Source organism: Sorex fumeus, unplaced genomic scaffold (assembly GCF_029834395.1).
Source record: "Sorex fumeus unplaced genomic scaffold, SorFum_2.1 ptg000063l, whole genome shotgun sequence".
Classification (NCBI taxonomy): Eukaryota; Metazoa; Chordata; class Mammalia; order Eulipotyphla; family Soricidae; genus Sorex; species Sorex fumeus.
The window spans coordinates 1,408,634-1,418,110 of record NW_026606120.1 but is presented as its reverse complement, the minus strand read 5'-3'; the positions used below and the strand labels follow the sequence as shown (position 1 = coordinate 1,418,110).

The window sequence follows — 9,477 nt, the reverse complement described above, 5'->3', positions numbered from 1 at the left end:
CTCGGTCATACAATGATACACCCGTACCTTCACCAGTGTCCATTCTCCACCACCAAAAACCTCCATCCCACACTCTCCCCCTACCTGTTGGGCAGATGATTTCCACATTACTCTCTTTGATTACTGTCTTTGATTACAGTCAATATTTTGATACCAGATGCACCATCATTATTTGGGATTTTACCCCAACACTCAGGTCTGCTGAAAAGGCAACACTAAACAATTTGCTTTCTACTGCTGGTTATGAATAACATATGGTGTCGCGTGGCTGCAGTAGTGGCCTGGAAATTTTGGAATTCTGAAGTATTAACACTTAAATCTGGAGGGATTTCTGCCAAAACCTGCTGTGTTCCGAGATTTGTTTCTGAGTCTCTGGGATCATTGTCATTAAGCATTTCGATCAGGAACCAGAGAGGCCATGCCTCCAATTATATAGCTGGGCCGGAGGTGGTTTGTGGGTATGTCTCCCACATACCTAACTTTGGGCCATTTACGTTCTTGGTAAACTTTGCCCCAAGTTTTTGGGGTCTGGCCAAAGGCACAGCAGCAATTTTGAGGTATCTGGAAGTCTGACGGTGCCATCAGGCTGCTGATGCATTCGCCTCTTTGTTTTGTTTTGAGGATCACACCCAGTGGTACCCCACGCTATGTACTTAGGGATAACCTCCGGTGGTGCTCAGGGATTGAACCTCAGTTGGCTGCATGCAAGGAAAATACCCTACCCACTGTACTATTTGCCGGCATCAAAATTTCACTTTTCTTATCAGTGCAAATACTACAAAGAGCATTTTATGCAAATTTATATAAAAATTAAATGTCAGAATCACATATACTCAATATAGATTTATGCAAATATTCTGTTTATTTTATGAACATTATCCAAAGGGATGGAGGGATTTATTTGAAGGAAAATAATCCTATTTTCAGTCTAATACTTCAAAACAGTTTGCAGCAAGCACAACTAGGATTTTCTTGGTAGCAACTGCATTTGAAGTGACAAAGTGGTGACTAGTGAGAAAATGTTTTAATTATTAAATAGTCACTGAAATTCAGACAACAAATAAAAATAATGAAGAAGAATGCTGACCTGCTAGGTACCAAATGGATGCTTGGAGAAGAAGAAGGAAAGATCCAGCAGCAGAAGTGCGGGAAAGAATCATCATTTTCTAAGCTAAAGATAGAAAACAGTCTGTAGAAAATTCTCAGTCTGTTAAAGGAAGTGGTGAGAAAATAATGTCAGTGAAATTCTTTTTTAAAAGCATGTTTATGAGCTAGTAAGATAGTAGAAATGTTTAGGTGCTTAACTTGCACAAAACTAACTCAGATTCAATCCCCAGCACCTATCAGCGTTGGTCACTGAACACAAAGCCAAGAACTAGACCAAAGCACCACCTGGTGTGCCTCAAAAACCAAAATACATAAAAAATGTTTGTAAACTTACTGCAGGGGAAGGGAGTGTTGCATAGATAGAAGGGGAAGAAGGTTGGGGAACTTGGACAATGGCAGAGGGAAGTGAACTTTCTGATGGAAGGTGTGGTGCTGTATTGCCTTATGCAAATACCTTACCATTACAGTATTATAAACCATGACACCTAAAATAATCTTTTAAAATCACACTTGGAGGCAGGAGAGATAGTACAGTGGGTAGGGTGCTTTTCCTGCATGTAACTAACCTAGGTAATGTACCTGGCTCCCCATCTGGTTTCCAAGTCCTGCCAGGAATAATACATGAGCACAGAAGTAGGATTAAGCCCTGAGCACAACCAGATGTGCCCCCCCAATTTTTAAAATTAAATTTGACCTATTTCCGTCACAAATCCTACTGTAAACACTACCAACTTTTACTATCTCCTCCATGACCTTTCCATTTTTCTCTACTTTTAAAAATCTAGCAGTGCTTATAGAAACCATAATCATTCCCTTTTATTCTGTGGATTTTTTAATTATTTACAGATTCACGCTTTAGTCAGGTTTCTTTTGAAATTGCAAACTTTAATTTCAATGTTGATAAATAATCAAAGATAGTTTATTGTCTCCATTAATTTATCATCCTCTTCTTATATTAATTCATTCACTCAATTATGCATTAATTTATAGCCTTACTAAATATTTAGTCAGAACCAAAACTCCCAAAAGGGAAGGTTTTTTTTCTTCACGTATTTCTCTGGACTTGTATCCTCTTTTTCAAGACATACATATTTACATCACCACATCTCTTTTACCATATAGATTGATCCAGGCTGAGAGATATTTCCTGGAAGGTCCTGGTCTCTATAGAACACCTACAAAGCCCAGATCCAGACAGTTCATACCTGGCTGTTCTGTGATGAGCATCCAAAATTTGACTGCAGACTGGAAGTGACAGACTTCTAACGAATCTCTGGTTTGAGAAAATATATAACTTCTAAAACTGTTTTTGTCAAAAAATATTTAAGGAGTTTTCTTCTTCCACCTTCAAAGACCTCAAATCATATTTTTTCTGGCAGGTGGAGTCATCTTTATGATATTCAGGTGTATTGATTTTCCTAAATTTCAAGCCACAAAGCTGAGCTCCCCACCTTCCATACACTCTCCTCTTTCCATTCAGCCTTTTCTACTCTACTGTGTTCTTGTTCTGCTGCAATGCCCTCTGTATCAATTGGGTTCTAGCATTCACTCAGTAGAACATACCTGGAAATGTGAAAAGGAAAAATCTATAGGTGTGAAACGGAATGGCAGAAGATTCTATTTGCTTTCTTGTTTACCTTGAAATCTATTATATTTATGTATAGATGTTGCGTGAATGCTCCTTCAGTCAGAGGTGCTGAGACAAGGAACGCCAAAGAAATTTCTGTCATGGAGAATCCAGGTTCTCTCAGACCTATGACAAAGGTAGAGAGACCCGAAATCTCCTTTTATTACCATCCTACTGTTCATACTCTAAAAGGCTCAATCCAGTGATGTCATCAAAAGAAGTTACATAAAGAACATTGAGGCAGGCAAAACTTGCATTCTTCCCTTATATCCACAGGCCAGTGCATTTTGGCCTAAGGGAAAAAAAAACCAAAATACAAAACCGAAACTGAAACCTTTCTTGGGCTACAAGTATTTGGGTTTGCATTCCAAAGACAAACTGGGCTGGCACCTGAAATCTAAATCCCAAAGACTAGACTGGGCCAGAGCCTGGAATCTACATGTCAAAGACCAGGTTAGCCTTCTGTGAGAAAAGAAAAAACTGACTTTTTCAATATACTGTCAAGGTCCTCCCATTGTTCATCTATTTGTTTGAGTAGGCCCAGTAAAGTCTCCATCATGAGACTTGTTGTTACTGTGTTTGGCATATCTAATATGTCATGGGTAGCTTGCCAGGCTATGCCACGAGGGCGAGATACTCTTGGTAGTTTGCCAGGCTCTTCAAGTGGGGCTGAGGAATCAAACTCGGGTCGGCCATGTTGACCGCTTGTAAGGCAAACGCCAACGCCTTACTGCTGTGCTATTGCTCCAGCCCTTCAATATACTGAAATTTATTAAATTATTTGCTGAAGGCAGCTTAAAGGAAAAAAATGTTCAGCTTTATTCAAACCAGTCTTGACACACAAGAAATCTCAACCATTTGCATGGGTCCCTATGCTCGTGCCTATTGTACTGTATAGTCTACATGGGCTCATCCTGATAACTCAGTCCAGCCCCAACATATAGATTATATATAGCACTATAGTCCTGTTGTTTATCGATTTGCTCGAGTGGGCCCAGTAACGTCTCCATTGTAAGACTTGCTGTTACTGTGTTTGGCATATCGAATACATCATGGGGAGCTTGCCAGGTTTTGCCGTGCAGACGAGATACTCTCAGTAGCTTGCTGGGCTCTCTGAGAAGGGCGGAGGAATCAAACCCAGGTTGGCCAAGTGTGTGTAAGGCAAACACCCTACCGCTGTTACTGTTACTGTTACTGTGCTATTACTCCAGGCTGAGAATTATATTTGTTTATTATTAGAGTCTATTCCAAATTATAAACAAATTAATGAATTTCAAATGAATATGGAAAGAACTTTAAATATATGTGAATGTGTGTGTATACACATGTGTATGTATATACATTATTTGTTTTTATCAATTGGTTGATTGAAATCTGTGAGGGACAGGCCAAAAATGGACCACCAGAATTAATTTAGCTTAATAGGAACTCACATCGCAAAATAACTGGTTTTTCTGCCCCTGAGCAAGGAATTCAGATACAGGTGCCCCGAGTTGCAAGTCACAAGAAGGGGGGAGGGGGTCAGACCAGATAACCAGATGTATCTCACAAGACCCATGTCGCAAGACCCAGGACTGCCCTAAAAATTAGGATGTTCCAGCACTGATGCAAATGCTGATCTTTAAACTATAGGCTAAGAAGTGATGTACCCTTAATTGAATTGGTTAGGAAAATGTCTGTTGTTACAAATCTATTGGCTATGAAATGTGCAGGCTCTGCTGTAATAGCTGGTGAAGGTCTATATAAGATCCCCTTTGAAGAAGTTCGAGGTCTTGCCTGACAGCTTGACCCCGGCTAGCCAGCTCAATAAACTACCTGCTTGCTGATTGCATTCTTGCATGGTCCTTGCTTGCGGTTGGAGATCCAGAGTCCAGAGTCGTGCCCTAACAAAATCCATTAATTTATGAAGAGCATTTAGAGGGAATTAACACTGAACACATTCCATCATTTGTGTGTTCAAAGGAGGAAAGTGGGATGGGAGAGATGGTTAAACATACAAAAATATGCAGATTCATAATATATTGCTGATCTCAAAAAAAAAGAAAGAAAAGAAAAAGAAGGAGCAAGAATGAGAGAAGAGAGTTTTGGACAAGCAGAAAACAGATGTTTTTTTTCCTAATAAAACCTCTCTTATATTAAAATTAAATGTCACTGGTTTTGAATGTAGTGACTGAGGCAAAGAGAAAGTATAAAATACTTCTGGGATATATCCTACTTGATTTGAAGCAATTAGGAAGACAAAAAGAGATTTGATAGATGTATGTTGAAATTTCAATTAAAGTTAACAAAGTTTTACTTTAAAAAGTAATCATATATTCTTGCAAAAATTAATAAAAACATATTCTTAATAAATACCTTATTTGAAAATGTAGTCTTGAGATTTTGATTTTTTTTGGCTTTTTTTGTTTCATTTGGACCATCTGGTGATGTTCAGAGTCTGCCCCTGGCTCTGTGATCATTTCTGGTAGTGCTCAGGAGACAATATTCAGTGCCAGGAATGAAACATGGCTCAGCCACTTTCAAAATAAACAGTTTATCCACGGTACTATATCTCCAGCCTATGACAATATTTTCAATGTATAATGTCATATCAACAATTTTGCTCTTGTCTATTCTGATTTTGCATTTGTTTACTTCTTATTTAACTATATGGATATAAAGCAGATGTATGTATATGCAATATCCCTGTAGAATCTTAAAACCAAAATTTCAAAATGTAAATTAGAGTTTTCTATACTCTTTCAGACTCTAACTCAAAATGTCTATCATTCTAAACAATAAAACATCATTCTGTAATTCATAGAATTTAAGTTTTCTTCAAAATAAAACTGAATTATGTGGACAGAGAACAGAGGTCTCCTTACTTCCCCTCTTTATTCTATGGAAAGAAGATGAGAGCTTCCAGCGTATCATCATGAATTTTATACTACTTTTTATTTGTTCTAGTCTATAGTGATATTACAACTGAGGAGGAAATGTCCATCTCCGGGAGAATTTAAGTTAGAAGGTATGAATGTACCCATGTATTTTCAAATCTCTATACAATGGAATGAGAGGCCTATGTAGTAGATTAAAATGTCATCATCAAAATAAGAAAATATATTGAAGTGAGTTGAGTAGGAAATTAAAATAAAAGTGTTGGATTTTTTAGTGCATTTTAATTATTAGATGAATTTCTTATTATTTCAGGTGAAAGTTTACTTTTCTTACACTATTTTGCTGTTTTGAACATGAAAGGATGATCATCCAAAGTGAGATTTGCTGCTAAGACAGTCCTGTAAGGATTCAGTATTTTTTCATATTTTGAAATCCTTAGAAGACTATCTGTGAAACTCCACAGTTTATAGTCAGATATGTCCTTGAGATCTAGGAGAAAATCTCAAAGAATAAGCATATGAGCAGCCAAAAGCTGGTAAGTAAGACCAATGGTAGAGATCATTTCACCTGGTGCTGGTGAAAGAAAGGTAAGGAGATTCAGAATGTCTTCATCTCTAAAAAGATATAAACATTGCGAGTGCTGCATTTTTTGTGAGGAATAAAGAGGAAAATAAAAAAAGTGGACAAGGATCTGGGTGCTGACAGAGTACAACTCAGATGATAGCTGTGCCTTCATCACATGGGAATGTGCCTGAGAGAGTTTTCTGAGACCAAAATAGTGAATTTACTAAAGAGATCTTTCTCAGAAACTATAGCCTCCCGTACTTCTCTTTCTCCAATAAAAAGGGGTTATTATTAAATAATAAATTTTACTGAGATAGTGGCTAAACTTATATCTTAGAAAACAGGAATGTTGAAATAAAGAATGTTTTCTTGGAAAAATGAAGCAGAGTCATTTTTTATGAGTGTAAATCACTCACTGATTATTCTTGAGAGAAAAGCTATGACTGCTCAAAAATTTTAGGAGACCATTTTTGAAAACACTGGGAACTTCCTTATTGATAACATGTAACATGGGGGTTCAATTTCTGTCTTTCACAAAGTTAATTTCAGAACTTGTTTCTATGTAATACTGCTTTCTACTCTGAGAAAAATGGTGAATTCCCTTGACCTCTCTCTGCCAAGGTGTATTCTCTGGACCACTCACAGTACTATTTTGCTTCTTCTGGTTATCATATGGGGATCAAGCAAGAATATGCATATATTTTATCATATTTAAATATTTGAATTATTAGAGAGATAGAAAGCACCTGATATAGAGACAGATTATGTGTGTATGGGGGTGGGGGCAAGAGGGATGGGATGGAAACTGTGGACATTGGTGGTGGGAAATGTGTACTGGTGGAGGAATGGGTGTTGAAATATTTTATGACTGAAACCCGACCATGAACAGCTCTGTAATTATGTATCTCATGGTGATTCAATTAATATAATAATTATAAATAAATAATAAAAAACAGTTAAATTATTCTGTTATCCAAATAGAATGGTTAGTAATTTATAACTTGTTATATATGCCTGATTTACTTCTAAATCATTTAAACTTTGTATAATGATTTGGCTTGCCCTTACATAAAAGAAAATGTCATTATATGATTAAACAATAAGACTAGGTAGAATTGCTTCACTAATACTTACTAATTCACTCAAGTCTCAACATTATAAGGGATATATATTTTGATTCCCAAGGATCTAATTTCAAACTTTTTTGGCAGGTAGGATTCAGGATCACACTCAGTGATGATCAGAGCTTACTCCTAGATTTGCATTCAGGGATCAGTCTTGGTTCACAGGACCAAGTGAGGTACAGAATCAGACATGCAAAGTAAGCATCCTACCTATATATCCAGTCCTAATTTAAAATTTTAATTTCATCATTCTCAACTCCTACTCCTTCATAATAATAAATACCTTTACATATAATATATAATATAATATGTTATATATTATATTATGAATAATATGATATATTATTTATTAAGTAATAAATACCTTTATTGCAGTTAATTCATAAAATTACCACCATTTCAATTAAAAATGAGTTTTAAAACATAAGACTGTTTCATTGATGAAATAAAATCCTTTTTGTATTTTCATTATCATGTTTAGCTTGCTATATTTAGCTTGAGTATCTACTACAAATATATATATGCAATGTGAATGATGAAATATCCAAGAACTCTACTTTATCAGTAATAGTTTTGTATTCTGAAATGAGAAGGAATGTCATTCTCATGTTATTTCCCCTTATGAATCTATTCCATAGATTACTTTCTGGTGATTAAACCTATTTTGGCCATGTTGGGTGTGGAGACATTTCTACGGCATCATGTGTCACCAGCGAGGACAGCCAGGCGCAGGGGCAGGAGACTGCACTGTTCTCTTCCGGGAGCTGGATTTTATTCTCTGAGTCTTGGCCGTTGATGGGATTACACAGCGCCAGGGGGCCAGTTGTTGGGTGTGACCCCCGCCTACTGGAATTCAGAGGATCTGGGTGGAGGATGCTCAGCCCTGATTCGAGTAGGCTTGGAGATCTCAGCCCCGGGACCGCTTGTCTTTGTTCCTCAGCCGGTACCTACAGGTGTGTGGAAAGTGGTCTCAGCATGGTGGTGTCTGGTCCTGGAGGTCTTCGGCTGCCGGACCCCTGGTCGGGGCGGGGAGGAAAGCTCAACCTGCTCCCCTCCAAGGGGTCCCCGCGAGGACAGCCAGGCATGGGGGCAGGAGACTGCACTGTTCTCTTCCGGGAGACATCTTATTATGACATCTTATTATCTCATTCCTACTTTGGACAAACTGGCAGGCTACCGAATGTAACCTGCCCACATGGCAGAGTCTGGCAAACTCCCCATGGCGAACCCAATATGCCAAATACCAGTAACAATGATGGGTCTCATTCTCCTAAAGAGCCTTGAATATAGCACTTTCTTAAAAATCTCAGGGCTAGAATGAAGGAGACGTTACTGGGGCCTGCTTGAGGTAATCAACGAATAACAGGATGGTTGTGATTATGATTGATTGTGATGTGTCGCCAGCCATGAGTGTGGAGAACATGAAGCTGTGGTGGTTCTGGTACCAGTTCTCAGAGGCTGTGCATGTGCATCAGGATGGAATGGAACAGGTGGACGAACAAGTATTATTATATTTCAAGGGTAGAACAGAGTTGGTTAAAGATCACATCACTGAGGAAAGAGTAGATGTGAGAATCTACAGTCTCAGGTCTCAGGCGAAGGGCTGTACAAGTGCTTATTTTAAAAAGACAATGTCCTGAAGAAGCTACTTTGGAGTTAAAGGTAGTAATGGGTAAGCAATTGCAAATTAATATCACTCTAAGGAAAAGGTAGTAAAATATATTAAATCATAAAACATATTTCACGAATTTGCATGTCATTTTGCGCAGGGGCCATGCTAATCTTCTCTGTATCCTTCCAATTTTAGTATATGTGCTGCCAAGCACAGCGGTAGGGCGTTGGCCTTACACGCAGCCAACATGGCCGACCCGAGTTCGATTCCTCTGCCCCTCTCAGAGAGCCCGGCAAGCTACCGAGAGTATCTCGCCCACACGGCAGAGCCTGGCAAGCTCCCCGTGACGTATTGGATATGCCAAACACAGTAACAACAAAGTCTCCAATGGAGACGTTACTGGGCCCGCTCGAGCAAATTGACAAACAACGGGAGGGAAAAAATAAATAAAACATATTACTCATGTCCACTTGTATCACTCACAATGCAGCTTAAAAGAGTTATTACCAAAATTATTACCAAGTCATCTCAAAAATAAGAATTTCAGTTCACTACTATGATGCACA

General features: G+C 38.2%; 1 pseudogene; it reads right to left on the bottom strand.

Annotated features, from left to right (window-relative positions):
* Nucleotides 1-9,024: 9,024 nt before the first annotated feature.
* LOC130036274 (uncharacterized) lies at nt 9,025-9,125 on the bottom strand (annotated as a pseudogene).
* Nucleotides 9,126-9,477: the final 352 nt, after the last annotated feature.